Source organism: Oryx dammah, unplaced genomic scaffold (genome assembly GCF_014754425.2).
Source record: "Oryx dammah isolate SB20612 unplaced genomic scaffold, SCBI_Odam_1.1 HiC_scaffold_7, whole genome shotgun sequence".
Classification (NCBI taxonomy): Eukaryota; Metazoa; Chordata; class Mammalia; order Artiodactyla; family Bovidae; genus Oryx; species Oryx dammah.
The window spans coordinates 22,684,145-22,701,154 of record NW_024070191.1 but is presented as its reverse complement, the minus strand read 5'-3'; the positions used below and the strand labels follow the sequence as shown (position 1 = coordinate 22,701,154).

Genomic DNA, 17,010 nt, shown 5'->3' with positions numbered 1-17,010 from the left:
GTCTCCCGCTGGCCTCAGGCCCCGCCCTGCTCTCCCGGCCCCGCCCCTCACTACCAGGCCCCGCCCCTCCCCTCTTCCCGCACCGCCCAGATGGCCCGCCACTGCCCGAGGCCTCCCCTGGCGCTGCCCCCCGTCAAGCCCCGCCCCGTCCCTCCTCCGCCCGGGGCTGGAATGCTTTTCCCCGGGCTGGCAAATCCGCAGGAGGAAGCGCCTACAAGTCTCCCTTTAGTGGTCTTGGGGGCAAAGGCAAAGGCAAAGGCTGGAGCCTGGGGGCATTTACTTGCTGGGGAGGTCTGGGCTCCAAGCTGGGAACACTTTCCCTCATCTTTTTCTTGGTACGTTTGCACACTTTTTTTTTTTTTTTCACTTGTTATCCTGCCTTTCATCATGACTGGAACCGCATAAATTCCTGGGAACCAAGGCGAGGTGGGGAGGGAGGGGTGAATCAGTGTTTCATTACATGTAGAATGGGAAGAAAACCTGTCCCTTGGACATTCATCATTCATTGCTAAGGTGCCCAGGGGTACAGAGGAATGTAACTGACGCTGTAGTAGAGAGGGACAGCTGTTACTCCACGTGTCTAGTCTGTGCAGCCAGAGCGAAAGGTTTCCTAACCAAAGCCCTTGGGCCACAACCCAGTGCAGCTCCTGGAACTGGTAGAGCAGACTCTAGACTGCAAAATAAGAATCTCTGATGCTGAGAATCTGCCTTTTTTTTTTTTTTTTTTACAAGCCCTTGGGTGATTCTGGTGCACTGCAATTTGAAGACCCCTGATATAAAAGGAAGCTTTATTTAAAAAGATTACAATTGACTATAATCTCTGTAAAATTAAAAAGAAAAAAAACTCTGATCGAGATTGCATGAAAATTTCCTTTGAGGCTAGTCAACGCTTTCTGCCTATTTCCTCTGGGTAAAGAAAACACCAACCTAAACCCATTCATTAAACAAATACATCCAGAGCATTTATTTACCATGATCCAAACACTGTTCTAGGCTCTGGAGATTCAGCAGTGAGAAAAAAGATACACATCCCTTCCCTTCTGGAGTATACTTCCTAGTGGGGAAGATGCACAATAAACAAAATAAGTCAGTGAAATATATATAATGTCTTAGATGGAGATATATAAATAGGGGAGGAGACAGGGAAGCTTGGAGCAGAGTCTGTTTTCAAATAGGGTTAAATACAAATGGGAGAATTTAAACTAATCTCTTGATTAAACTGTATTGATTTCATAGCTGGGTCTTAGTTGACATACATGACTTTTTCACCTCATTTCTTCAAAAACAAAATAAAAACACTCATTTCACCACTGATTTCCTAATTTACCCAAACCGGAATTGGGCCCTGAGGAGTGGCATCCTGGGACTGCATGGGGCTCCTCTATTTAACGGTTATTTCCAGGGCTTTTAACCTACTTAGAGCTGCTGGGGACCCCAAGATAAGCAAGGGCAGGCCCACCTCTGCCTGCTCAGAGTTTAGTCTGCTAATAAAGCAAAGGACTTATGAGAAAGAGGTCCTGTAAGGGCCTGAAAAGTGGGGACCCGACCTGGCCCAAGAAGCAAGAAAAGGGAATGTCCCTCTGAAGTCCGGGAGCTGGAAGAACACTTAAAACAGCTGCCAGCAAGGGGGAATTCAATTCAGGGGAAACTGGAAAAATAAAGGCAAGAACTTTCAATTCCTTACACTACTGTGTTGACAATTTTTAAAAATCCTTAACAGCAAAAAACAATGTAAACCACTATAAAGAAAGAAGGCATCCCATGATCAGATTTGCATTTTGAAATCTTTGCTCAGTGCGCAGTGTATACTTCTTTAAAACTTGAAAAAGAGGAATATTTCCCTAGACTTCCCTTATACACTAAATTCTCTTGTTTAGAAACAATCCAAACCTTAAAAACACAGATACTCTAAGCCTCTCCTCCAAAACATATCAATTCTCAGAATAAGTTCTTAATGCTTATTAGTTGGTTGAAGTTGTATTTTTCTTGAATTAGGTTTCTAAGAGTCTGTGCAAGCCTGATGTACCATCTGCCACTAAGTTATTCATCTTTCCAGAATAAAACCGGCTAATGTTAATATTTTTGTCTCTTCTTAAGTCTCATTCCTTTTTCCTTGATTTTTTAAAAATATCTTTTGATGTGGCCCATTTATTTATTCATTTTTGGCTATGCTGCGTCTTTGTTGCTGTGCAGGCTTTTTTCTAGTTGCAACGAGCTAGGGCTACTCTTAGCTGTGGTGCTCGGGATTCTCATTGCGGTGGCTTCTCTTGTTGCAGAGCGTGGGCTTTAGAGTGCGTGGGTTTCTGTAGTTGTGGTGCATGGGCTTGGTTGCTCTGCGGCATGTGGGATCTTCCCAGATCAGGGATCAAACCCCTGTTTCCTGCATTGGCAGGCAGATTCTTTACCACTGAGCCACCAGGGAAGCCTTTCTCCTTGATTATTTATGTTGTCTTCTCTTGTTTCATTCCATCTCTTTGGAGGTTTGTGTGACGTGGATTGCTCACCATCTAAAAATAATAGTAACTCCAGACACATTTGCCTTGGTGACGCATTTTCATATAGCCTCCCCTGAATCTCATCGTCTTCTTCCATTCTTTGGTTTCCTAACATAGCCTGTTGTGAAGTTGCTCAGTCCTGTCTGACTCTTCGTGACCCCATGGACTGTAGCCCACCAGGCTCCTCCATCCATGGAATTTTCTAGGCAAGAGTACTAGAGTGGGTTGCCATTTCCTTCTCTAGGAAATGGGAGTAAGAATTTAAAAAATAAAATTTGGGATTTGGCCCAGGTCACAGGCTATGTTGTGGAGAAGGAAATGGCAACCCACTCCCTTGCCGGGAAAATCCCATGGACAGAGGAGCCTGGTAGGCTACAGTCCATGGGGTCGCAAAGACTCGGACACAACTGAGCGACTTCACTTCTTCTTCTTACTCCCATTAGAAATGGATATGCTACATTTAGAAAACTGCTACACTTGTAGAATGTGGTTGAAACAGGACTTTTGAAATAGGTCACCTACCAACTGTGTGATAAATATATTATTTAGCCCCCTAAACTTTAGCTTCATCTTTGAAAAAAGAGGTTTGAAACAGTGCATATCTCATGAGGTTTTTCATGAAGATTGATAAGCTCATGCACATTACAGCTTAGCACATACTAAGTACTTGATAAGGCTAGACATTATTATTATATATTACTAAATGGGCACATCAAACTAAGCCATGCAATTAGTATTTAAATAACCATCTAGGAGAAGATGAGGAGAAGGCAATGGCACCCCACTCCAGTACTCTTGCCTGGAAAATCCCATGGTCAGAGGAGCCTGGTGGGCTGCAGTCCATGGGGTTGCTACGAGTTGGACACGACTGAGCGACTTCACTTTCACTTTTCACTTTCATGCACTGGAGAAGGAAATGGCAACCCACTCCAGTGTTCTTGCCTGGAGAATCCCAGGGACGGGGGAGCCTGGTGGGCTGCCGTCTATGGGGTCGCACAGAGTCGGACACGCCTGAAGCAACTTAGCAACAGCAGGAGAAGATGAAAACAAAACAAGATTTTGATTTCAACATTTGTGTATCTGAGGAACTGGTACAAACTGGGACAAGGAAGAAGTGGGGACGTCATTAAGAGCTAAACACACAGTAGTCCTTTCCAGATGAAAGAAGGTCCCCAGGAAAGAGCAGCGTCCTGCCTTTCCATTTAACCATCAACTCATCAACCACGGTTTCATTTGTCTATCACTGGAAGATGCCATTAGCCTGGGTTTGTCAGCCAATGCATGGCATGAGATTTGGATATTGAAACACTGGACTCTAAGAGGCACAGAATAAGGCAGCTCATTTCCCTGCCCACAGTATATATGGTCCTCTGGTACTCCTTTGATAAATGAGAATAAAAAGCCCTCACAGGGACTTCACTGGTGGTCCAATGGCTAACACTCTGTGCTCCCAATGCAGAGACTCCTGGTCAGGGAGATAGATCCTACATGTCACAGCTAAAGATCCTGCATGCCGCAACTGAGAAAGATGCAGCCAAATAAATAAATATTTAAAAAAACATCACAGATTACCCCAGGTTTTGTTGCTACTGTTGCTGCTGCTGTTCTCAACAGTAGGTTAAAACCAATAACAAAGAAAATATTTGACATAAGGACCTGTGATGCTGCCCTTCACTTCCTGCCACACTCCTCCTCTCAGTTGGAACATCAGTTTCAGGGAAGTTATTCACAAGGATAGCCAGGCCCTGTCATCTACGTGGATGTTTTCACGTTTAAGGGCTGTATTACCAAGGAAAACAAATCACACGGTGAACTTCTAAACTTCCAAACAGAAGGCTGGGTGACTAATTGGGCTACCCTTTGATTCCCGTGCGTGGTAACTCGCTTCAGTTGTGTCCGTTTTGCGACCCACCAGGTTCCTCTGTCCATGGGATTCTTCAGCCTCTTTTCTGATGGTTAATATTATGTACCATTGATATTGCCCCAGGGCATCCTTCTTGCATTTTGTTTTTTTCCATTAAAGAAAAGAATAGAACTCAGGTATCTACAGGCAGTCATGCAGATAATGCCGGTGAGGAAAGCAAGTCATAGTGGGATGGCGAGAAGTTGAGGAACCCAGGGCCCCTCCAAGAGGGCAGTGCCACTCAGGCTCACTTGGTTGTTGGCTTGTGTTAACACAGCAACCCATTGTCCTGGGTTTAAAGATTTTTTTTTTCAAGAGCCCCTAGATTTCTAAATTTTTATACCACATGTCCCAATTTTTAGATGCTGGCAACTAATTGAAAAAACAACAACATTGAAACCCATCCCTGTTTCAACTTTGGGCTTCATTTAGCCCTGGGGCAGCTAGCTTAAACCTCTGCTCTAGTGATACAAGCCAAGCAATCTCTTTAAAAATTTACTTCTCTCCCACAGGAACTAAAAGACTTCTGCACTTGGAGAATGTTGTAATATAATTTGTGTTCAATGGACCATTGTGAAATGTGTGTGGGAAATGGTTTTTTATTTTTACTGTTCAAAGGAAATGTGATAAATAGTAGAAAGTAGTGAAATAGTTTGTAAACAGTATACAATTCAGAGAAATAATTAAATTGGAAATTTAATGGTTGTCCTTAAAACATTCATTTATGATGATGCTTCCATAGCCCAAATCTGGATTCTTTTCCCACCGTTTACCCTGGTATTCAGCCTTTTCCAAAATATTTGAAACCCAGATGCCAGCGGGTATAGGACGGTGAAAGAAGAGAAAAAGCAAGGTTTAGGAGGGGAAATCTTAGCCTGCTTGTGATTCTACCTACAATAGCGGAGCCTGGCGGGCTACAGTCCATAGTATCGTAGTCAGACATGACTGAAGTGACTTAGCATGCACGCATACACACGACAGCTCTCTTATTCAGTCAGGCCATTTTTTGACTACATCTTTTGAACCCATGAAGTTTAAAATATGGGGAAGGTTAACAATCTATCAGTCAGTTTTAGTTCAGAGGAGGAAGTCCCTTGTTCCTGCATAAAGGTGGTAAAAATCTATTTTCTGGATAATCACTTAAGCCTCAAATATGATCCAGCCTAGCACAGAACTTTTATTATTCAACAAATATTTACTAAACCGTAGAAAAGGCAGTGTGCTGATGAAACAAAATTGAACAGGAATAAATAGGTGATGGGATGTTATGTACAGAATGGTGATTATAGTTAATAACATTTTACTGCATATTTGAAGGGCTTCCCAGGTGGCACTAGTGGTAAAGAACCCGCCTGCTAATGCAGGAGAGGTAAGAAGCTTGGGCCCGATCCCTGGGTCAGAAAGATGCCCTGGAAGAGGAAATGGCAACCCACTCCAGTATTCTCGCCTGGAGGGGTCCTGGGTTCCTCACTTCTTGCCATACCACTGTGACCTGCTTTCCTCACCAGCATTACCTGCCTGAGTGTCTGTAGATACCTGAGTTCTATTCTCTTTTTTAGTGGAAAAAATGAAAGAAGGATGCCCTTGGGTAATATCAATGATACATAAAATTAACCATTAGAAGAGAGCCTGGAGAATCCCATGGACAGAGGAGTCTGGTGGCTAAAGTCCATAGGATCCACAGAGTCGGACACGACTGAAGTGACTTAGCGCACATGCATATCTGAAAGTTAAGAGTAGATCTTAAAAGCTCTCACCATAAGAAAAAACAGTCTGCAACAATTTGTGGTTCAGTTCACTTCAGTTCAGTCCCTCAGTCCTGTCTGATTCTTTGAGACCTCATGGATTACAGCACGCCAGGCTTCCCTGTCCATTACCAACTCCACAAGCTTACTCAAACTCATGTCCATCGAGTCAGTGATGGCATCCAACCATCTCATCCTCTGTTGTCCCCTTCTCCTCCTGCTTTCAATCTTTCCCAGAATCAGGGTCTTTTCAAATGAGTCAGTTCTTTGCATCAGGTGGCCAAAGTATTGGAGTTTCAACTTCAGCATGAGTCTTTCCAATGAACATCCAGGACTGATCTCCTTAGGATGGACTGGTTGGATCTCCTTGCAGTCCAAAGGACTCTCAAGAGTCTTCTCCAACACCGCAGTTCAAAAGCATCAATTCTTTGGCGCTCAGCTTTCTTTATAGTCCCATCTCACATCCATACATGACTACTGGTAAAAGCATAGGTTTGACTAGACGGACCTTTGTTGGTAAAGTAATGTCTCTGCTTTTTAATATTTTGTCTAGGTTCATCATAGCTTTTCTTCCAAGGAGCAAGCATCTTTTAATTTCATGGCTGCAGTCACCATCTGCAGTGATTATGGAGCCCAAAAAAAGAAAGTCTGTTATTGTTTCCCCATCTACTTGCCATGAAGTGATGGGACCGGATGCCATGATCTTAGTTTTTTGAATGTTGAGTTTTAAGCCAACTTTTTCACTCTCCTCTTTCACTTTCATCAAGAGGCTCTTTAGTTCTTCTTTGCTTTTTGCCATAAATGTGGTGTCATCTGTGTATCTGAGGTTATTGATATTTCTCCTGGCAATTTTGATTCCAGCTTGTGCTTCATCCAGCCTGGCATTTCGTATGATGTACTCTGCATATAAGATAAATAAGTAGGGTGACAATATTCAGCCTTGGCATATTTCTTTCTTAATTTGGAACCAGTCTGTTGTTCCATGTCTAGTTCTAACTGTTGCTTCTTGACCTGCATACAGATTTCTCAGGAGGCAGGTCAGATGGTCTGATATTCCCACCTCTTGAAGAATTTTCCAGTTTGTTGTGATCCACATAGTCAAAGGCTTTGGCATACTCAATAAAGCAGAAGTAGACGTTTTCCTGGAACTCTCTTGCTTTTTTGATGATCCAACAGATGTTGGCAATTTAATATCTGGTTCCTCTGCCTTTTCTGAATCCAGCTTGAACATCTGGAAGTTCACAGTTCATGTACTGTTGAAGCCTGGCTTGGAGAATTTTGAGAATTACTTTGCTAATATGCGAGATGAGTGCAATTGTGCAGTAGTTTGAGCATTCTTTGGCATTACCGTTCTCTGAGACTGGAATGAACACTGACCTTTTCCAGTCCTGTGGCCACTGCTGAGTTTTCCAAATTTGCTGGCCTATTGAGTGCAGCACTTTCACAGCATCATCTTTTAGGATTTGAAATAGCTCAGCTGGAATTCCATAACCTCCACTAGCTTTGTTCATTGTGATGCTTCCTAAGGACCACCTGACTTCACATTCCAGGATGTCTGGCTCTAGGTGAGTGATTACACTATCATGGTTATCTGGGTCGTGAAGACCTTTTTTGTATAGTTCTGTGTATTCTTGCCACCTCTTCTTATAATACTTGTGGTGATTGATGTTAATTAGACTTATTCTAGATTTATCACAATGATCATTTTGCAATATATACTTATACTGAATCATTATGTTATACTCCTGAAACTGATATAATGTTATACGTCAATTATATCTCAATTTGGGGCTTCCCTTGTGGCTCAGCCTGCAATGTAGGAGACCTGGGGTTTGATCCCTGGGTTAGGAAGATCCCCTGGAGAAGGGAAAGGCTACCCACTCCAGTATTCTGGCCTGGAGAATTCCATGGACTAGTCCATGGGGTTGTAAAGAGTTGGACACGACTCAGCAACTCTCACTTTCATATCTCAATTTTTAAAAACTTCAGTAAATGATACAAACAAACAAACAAACAAACAGAATATAAAGAGAAGGCTTGGAAGAGAAAGCTCTTTGGTAGAAAGCAGAAGCAAACACAGTCTGCCACAGTTCACTGGTGTGCTGGACACACTGAATTCTCAATCTTGATTTAGTATACCAGTGGGCATGCTTTCCTGAGATAATTATAATATTCACAGTAGAATCTCCTTTGAAAGGTTATTTCATTTAATAGCTGAGATAGTTAATCAGCCCAAGGCCTCACAGCCCAAAACGGCAGAGAAGTAACCCCAGGACACCTAATCAGTGCCTCTGCCACCCCCAACTTCCATCTGTGCTTCACCAAGGATGGCTCTGATTCTTTCAAGTGGCCTTTGACAACACAAACATTAGGCCAGAGAAAAGTAAAAATTGGGATCCTTTTTGAATCCACAGAAGACAATGGCCTAATTTCCCATTGACAATTAGACAATTTTAATGGCATGCTTTTGATTCTCTGTCTATTCTGACATTATTCTCAATTGAACAGGATTTGTTTTTTTTGAGCTTGTAGCAAATAACTTATTGAAAGCTGAGGATGGACAATGTTATTTTATAAGAATTAATAATATTTAATCTTTTGCTTATTTAACTTTTGTGACTATAAAATATTCATTGTTTAAAAATTTGGAAAATATGAAAAAGTATAAAGAAGAAAATAAAAACCTGCTCATAACTGCACTACCAGAGACAACTGGAGATGATTTGCATTTTATGTCTCTCTTCCCAGCCTGTTTTTCTAAGGTCAGATCCTTTATTGCACAACACTGGAATCACAGTGTATATCGTTTGTAATATTTTCTTTCACTTCATATACCTGAAGAATATAGCTTTTTAAAGTTGCTTTGTATTTCTTCTTATGGATATACAACAAATCGTTAATCAATACTGAACTTCAAATTTTTCACCATTTTTCCTTTAATGGACATTCTTGAATAAAAATTTTTAAAAACCAAGAATGATAATTTCCTTCAGAAAAATTTACTTACTTCGAATTAAGAGGTAGAAGGACATTAGGACATTTGATATATATTTCTAAATTGTCATCCAGAAAGTCTGTACTTATTTTACATTTTCACCAGTGTTTGAATGAACCCATTTCTCTACAATGTTAAGCATCATAACATTATAATTTCCATTACTAATTTAATAAGCAACAATATATTATCTCATTATTAAGTCTATATTTGTTTGAATATTAAACTGGATTAATTTATTACAGTAAAATATATGTAACATAAAACTTATTTTAACCACTTTTAAGTGTTTAAGTGTACAGTTCAAAGGCACTGAGTACATTCACATCATTTTTCTAGCTGTCACTACTATCCATTGCCAGAGTTTTGTCATCCTCCCCAGCTAATTCCCCATTCTCCTTTCCCCAGCCTCTGGGAACCACTGTTCTACTTGCTGTCCTTGGGAATTTGACTATTCCGTGTAACTCATATAACTGAAATCATATAGTATTTGTCTTTTTGTGCCCAGTCCTTTTGTTATACTGGTTGAGTGTTTTCATATTTATTAACCAATGATAATTTTAAAACTTCCCTATTTAATCCCACAGTTTTGTTCTTTTTTTTTTTTTTGATGAAGCATTTTGTCTTTTCTTAAAGATATTAACCATTTGTCATTTGTCCCTATAAAAATATTTTTAGTAGTTTGTTATCTGCCTTTTAAGCTTATGATATTTTAAAAAATTAACAAACAAAATTCAAAGATCTTATTTGTTTTTCTTAATGATTAACTAGGAATTTACTTAAGTAGTTTTCCCAAAGTGGTTTGAAGCCAGAAATGCTAAGACACAAAATCAATTTGCAAAGCGAGGTCATTTAACAGGTGGGACTTTTGCTTTAGTTATAAGTTTCATTATTTACTGAAAGAAATATTCTAGGTATCTTATTTGATTTTTCTGTTTACTCTAGCATCACATATAGATGCTATATACAGAGTAAGGTCTCCATAAAGACTTCCTGCAAAGGCTCGCAGGTTTAGTGTATAAGTTGGAGACCTAGGGGCATTGAGTTTCCATAGTTTTGAAAATCTGCATGAAATCATTCATGAGTTTGTTTTTACAAAAGAGATGTTTTGTGTTCACTTGAGGTGTAATGTGTTGCTTTTCTTCATAGCAGATTGCATCTTAAAATAAAAATACTATGGCATGGGTTAGGGTGACTGCCTGAAAAATAATAAACAGCTCTTTTTCTCAGCTGCTAACTACAGCATGTTGGCCATTATAGTATTATTTCTGGAAACCCCTACATAGCTCCAGATCATTAACTTACTTTAATGGCCAGAAGGAGAATGAAGCTGCAGTCAGTCGTCAAGCTTGGCTTTTCATGCATAGCTAATTCAGTCAATTATCTCTTTTATGAATTCAGTTGAATTAAGCTGCTTGGGGGGAACTAAATGATAACACATTAGACATTTTAAAAATAGCCCTGGCTATAGGAGTCATGAATTGTGAAAGACTGACATTTGAAGATTTATCAGGAAAGACCAGAGTAGGCTGACTCTCTCCTAAGCAAATATTCTACTGCTGGACTCACAGCTATTTCTGTATTGATTATCGTAATCTTTTTCATGGGTTGACAAAACAAACATACAGTAAAGGGCACAAAAATTAGAAAAGCCCACAATGAATGTCACAACTGAGTTCTCCAGGTCTGATTTAGAAAAATGAATCTGTGAGGGTCCTTCAGTCCACGCATGTGCAGAAGAAAGAATGCGGACGCAACTCACGTTCCTGCCCTGGTCACAGACACACTATCAGTGATCTTGAGTTGCTTACATAATATTATCTCTTGTTCCTTAGTTTATCTTAAAAAATTATACGTATTAGATATATATGGTATGTTTGTATTATGCTTTATTGTGCTGTGCTCAGTGCTCAGTTGTGTCCAGCTCTTTGTTACTCTATGGACTGCAGGCTCCTCTGTTGATGGGATTCTACAGGCAAGAACACTGGAGTGGGTTGCCATTTCCTTCTCTAGGGGATCTTCCCAATCAAGGGATCAAACTCGCATTTCCTGCATTGGCAGATGTTTTCTTTACCACTAAGCCACCTGGGAAGCCTCTATATTTTATTATAGATAAATAAAAATAGATATAACTTATATGACAAGACAAGGATACTGGATCGTTTAGCTTTAGGCTGAAGACATAATATAATTTGGAGGTGAACATTATTATCACAGATAAGATATTCAACGCAGAGAGATTATACTTAGCAGCTTGCTTAATTTAACATTATTAATGCTGAAGAAGCAGAACTTGATCCTGGGTCTCTCTGCAACAATACTTGTGAGCTCGGAGCAGGTTTTTGGGTCTCACCGTTTCTAGAATGTAAATTGAGGGGACGGGACCAGCGGTTCTCTCAGTTCCTTTCAGCCATCTATAGATTCTAGTTTGTCCTGATTTACAGTGTAAAGCTGAATTTACACTCACATTCCTTTCCTTGTTTAGGGCTCTAACATATCCAACTTTCAAAAAATCTACTAATTTAAAAAAACAGTGGAAAGGAAGAAGCATCCACTCTTTCAGCCACCATGCCTCACACCAATTCAAAATAGAACATGGTGTCCCCTGAATGTGCTGCTGTAAATCCCAGGACTGCACCTGCTATGGCAGAACTCTTTTTCCCGGGACAGGCAGTTTCTCATGTACAGAGCCACATTTCTTGAAAATCCCCAAGTAAAGCTGAACAACCTTCTTGACTATCACTGAGGCCTCATGAGGTATGTGGTGTGGTCCCTATACATGCTCGTGAAATTCAGACCATGCAGTTTGGTTTTGTAGAATTTCAAGGCTCTTTGCCAAAATAATCTTCTTAAAAATGATCTTCCTTTTCTCCTGTGTCATTGTTCTAATTTGCTGATCATATTTTGACTTTAATCTTGCCACCTGGGTTTTGAAATGGACTGCCTGTATTTGTGTGATTTCTTTCACACTTTTCACTAAGAATTATTTTCCACTTTTCATACAATAGTCTCTCTTCAAAATTTATGCTTCTTTCTAAGAAACCTATTGTGATTGTTATAAAAGAATATAAAATCACCATGGAAAAGTATTACCGATAGAATATTTTGGACCCATGCCTTTTCTCACAGTGATACAAACAGTTTAAAACAACTACCAAACTAACAAAAAGATGACAATACGTGTGCTGGCTCTCTTGCTTTTGTGCACTAAAACCTGCTACATCTGAGCCATTATCTACTGTGTTTGACATGTAACAATACTCTTTTGTGTAGTGCTCTTAAATATAAATGAAGTTTATATTTATGAAATTATATAAATGAAAATATAATTATATAAATGAAATTTATATTTCTATAATGAAATTTCATTTTCAATAACATTCAATAATTGAGCAGGATATTTTGTTGTATTTTTTTCTGATCTTTTTCTTCTCTCATCTTCCATTTCCCACCTCCAAAATGTATTTTTTTCCACTTTAATAGCCTGACTATTTCACATTCTGGAAAAGGTAAAACTATGAAGACAGTCAGACAGAAAAAAAGATGAGTAGTTGCCAGGGGTTAGAAGGGAGGGAAAGTGAACAGGTGAAGTATAGAGGAGTTTTAGGGCAGTAAAACTACTCTGTATGATACTATAATGGTAGACACATATCACCATACACTTGTCCAAACCCATGGAACGTCTGACACTAAGAGTGAATACTGTGGACACTGGGTGGTAATGATCCGTCAGTGCAGACTCATCAGTTGTGACGAATGTACCACTCTGGTGAGGGATGTTGATAAAAGAGGGGGCTATGCATGTGGGGGAAGGATTGGAGTTACATGAGAAATTCCTTCCTCTCAGTTTCTCTGTGAACATACATCTGCTGGAGAATATAAAGCCTATTAAAAAATATGAGAGGCTGTAGAAGAACATGCAATCTCAAATGATATGGACACCAAACACCATAACTGTTTTGGTGTCCCATAAAGAGTGAATATAGAAAATGGAGCAAGGGGGCCACATCTGAGTTCATGGTAACTGACGATTTCTCAGGACTGATGAAAGACTCCAATTCACAAGTACCGGAGGTGTAATGTATACCAAGCAGAATAAACAGAAATCCACACCTCGACACCATTCAGTGAACCTGCAGAACATTACTAAAAGAAACAAACATTAAAAGCACTTGAGAGAGAAGAGCAATCATCTACAGAAAATGGTACTTAGATTGATGGTGTACCTCACAACAGCAAAAATGCAAGTCAGAGAACAATGGGATATCTTCGACTTGGGGTGGGGAGGTAACTTTGAAGTATGTGCCCCCCAAATTTTAAGGATGAAGGTAAAAAAACATTTTCAGATAAGTAAGAATAGAAGGAGTTAACAACCAACAGAACTTTACTAATGGAGATTTGAAAAGACATACTTAAAGAAAGGGAAAATGACCTTAAAAGTCTGAGATTCTAGAAAGAATAGAGAGCAAAGAATGCAGGTAAATTGGGAAGAAAACTTGTCTATGGAAAATAAAAACAGTATTAACAAAGATAATAACAGGTTTATTTGTGAAGAATAATTGGAGTAGAGTGTTCTAAGGTCCTTGTGTTTATTTACTAAGTATGCATAGCAAAATTTCAAGAATAATCTCTAAAAGAATAAAAATAGTGCATTACTTCTAAATTCGTATAGGGAAAAACTGGAATAAGAACACAAAGATTTTGAAATGTTTTGAAGCAAAAAAGGCAGAGGATAAAGACATAAGAGACAGCAGGTCAAATGAAAAACACAAAATTAGGGGACACATATATTCAAATATATTAGTATTTATGCTGCTGCTGCTAAGTCGCTTCAGTCGTGTCTGACTCTGTGCGACCCAATACATATAAATGGCCTCAAGTTGTCACGTAAAAGTCAAAAATTATAGATTATATTGGTCTCTTAAAAATAAAAATACAGCTATATATATTATTTGAACCACATTAAAAAAATTGGAATATGGAAAGGCTGAAAGTAAAAGAATAGAAAAGAATTTACCAACCAAATACAAATCTAAAAAAATTAGGGTAGCTACGTAAATACAAATAAAAGGCTTCCATTCAAAAAGGACTATAAATGATGAAAAGTTACTATACAGCACTAAAAAGCTCATTTAATGAGGAAAATAAAGTAATTCTGAAGCTGTGTGCCTCTAATAAAATAACCTCAAAATTTACAAAGCAAATATTGGTAGAATTTGAGGGAGAAATGGACAAATATCAGATTGGTGAGAGATTTCAACATACTTCTCTCAATTCTGGATAGGTTGAGCAGGCAGAAAGAAAAGTAAAATAGGCAAGTTTTAATGACCATGTATAGACATCTGTACCCATCAATTAAAAAAAAAAGAATATATACATTCTCAACATTGCAATGTTAAGACCAAGCAAACCAGACAAACAAAACCATGGATCATATACTAAGTCATAATGCAAATCTCAACACACTTTAAAGAAGTGGCATCATGTCAACCACTGTGGTAGTTTTAAAACACGTCACAAAACCTTTTGCAATCCTCTCATCAAGTGATAGAATCAGTGTCCCCTCTCCTGGAACCCGGGCGGTTCTTGTGACTTTCAATGACTAGAACGTGGTCTGAGGGCTTCTGCCCTACTTCCAAGGTGGGTTAGAGAAAGTCATGTAGCTTCAGCAAGTTTTTCTTGGACAGTTGCTCGCTCTGGTGTCTTCCATGTAAGATGTTTGGCTACCCTGAGTTCCTGATGTGGAACCTCCAAATAGAACGGCCAGGAGAGAGATGCCAGAAGAAATTCGGCTGTTTTGAGTTTCCCCAGCCCAGGCACCAGTCATGTGAATGGAGATCCCAATTCCAGTCATGTTCTGACTGCAACTGTCTAAGAGACTCCGAGGAATGCCTAGGTGAGTCCAGTCAACCTCCAGAGGAAAATGATAAGTGATTACTATCACACTATGCCCTTAGTAGTTTGTTCTACAGAAACAGATAATCAGAACAACCACATTCTCTGACCAACATGCAAATAAGTTAGAAATCAACAACAACAATATCTGCCACCACTCCAGTATTCTGGCCTGGAGAATTCCACGGACTGTAGAGTCCATGGGGTCACAAAGAGTCGGACATGACTGAGTGACTTTCATTTTCACTCATAATTTAAGAAACTACTAAATATCTCATGACTGAAGAAGAAATTATAATGGAAAATGTTAAATGCTGAATGACAGTGAAAGTAGTGTATATTTTAAATGGTGAAACAGAGTGGAAACAAGTATTTGATAAAATATATAAACTTAATTATTTATATTAGCAAAGAAAGGCTAACTATTAATAAAGCACCCAGTTTTGAAAAAAAAATGCGGGAATTAACTCAAAGAAGGCAAAATAAAGAAATTAATAAAAGAGCAAAAATTAATACAATTAGAGGATAAGAAAGGCATGGAAAACAAGTAGTGAATAAACACATGGCAAGATACTTAAACTGGTTAGTAATAAAAAATGAAAATCAAGACCATATTTTACACATACAATATTTACAATGAAAAAGTCTGACAATGTCAGGAAATGTTGGAAAGACGAGAGCCCATTTATATTCCTAGTTCAACCTCCTAGGAAAGCAATTTTATATTCATTTTAAAGCTGAACACTGTCTATGCTATGACCCAGTAATTCTGCTCTGAGGCTTGTTGCCTAGAGAAACTCTTGCAACCGTACATCTAGAAAACTGAAGGAAGCATACATTAATATTATATTAGGAAAAACTGGAAATAATCTAAATGTCCATCTAATGGAGAACAGATCTTTTTAAATGGCACATTTACACAGAGGAATACTACACGAGCAGTGGAAGTAAGTGAGCCATAGCTACATAGAACAACATGGACAACTCTCTAAAACAATGTTGGGTAAAATATCAACATTAAAAATGAAGCCTTACATGGTAAAAAACATTTCATAAAATGTAGAGGGAATAATAAATTCAACATTCAGGATTATGTTAGTCTCTGGAGTCAAGGAGACTAGCTAGGGTAGAGTGCACAGGTAGCTTTAACAAGAAAGGTAATTCCAGATATTTAGTTGGGTTTGGGGTTAATGGCTTGTTGTATTATTATACTTTATAATTTCTATTCACATACATTTTCTCATTGGTATTAAATATTACATCACTAAGATTTTAAGTGACATAATCCTGGAGAAAATTTGTTTCTTATACTGCTAAGAATCCTGAAATTTCCATTTATTTGCTGCATGACTATGGAGAAGTAACTTTATTTTCAAATTTTATTTTCCTTATACATATATGGCAATGGGCTTCCCCAGTGGCTTAGCGGTAGAGAATCCACCTGTAATGCAGGAGACGCAGGAGACTTGGATTCAATCCCTAAGTTGGGAAGATCCCCTGGAGGAGGAAATGGCAATCCACTCTAGTATTCTTGCCTGGAAAATTCCACAGACAGCCTGATGGGCTACAGTCCATGGGGTGCAAAGAGTCAGACAAGATTAAAGTGACCAAACAACAGCAGCATATAAGGCAACAATAATACCTTCTTGGGTAGGTGTGAAGATTAAAATAGATTATGTTTATAAAGGGCTCGATATTTACTTATATGTGAACTTATTAAAAAATAGGAACTGAAATTGTACCTCAAAAATCTGTTTTGGGGGTACATGTGCATATTTTATCTGTTTAAACTTCTCAATATACTATATCTATAGCTGCAATTATATTACACTGCTATTTTATTTGTGTCTTAAAAGGATTCTTTCTCTTTTAATTATTGTACTATTGTTGTGTGTTATAGTATTATTATTGAAAAGTTCCAGAACTAGTGACTTAATGAAACTAAAAAGAAAAACACTTAACTTTTTAATATCTAAA

The 17,010-nt window shown here is 38.8% G+C and overlaps 1 protein-coding gene across 4 annotated transcripts in view; it reads right to left on the bottom strand.

The window, feature by feature from the left end:
- Window positions 1-17,010, bottom strand: part of DLC1 (DLC1 Rho GTPase activating protein) — a 515,375-nt gene that overhangs the window by 46,738 nt on the left and 451,627 nt on the right. The window lies entirely within an intron of this gene.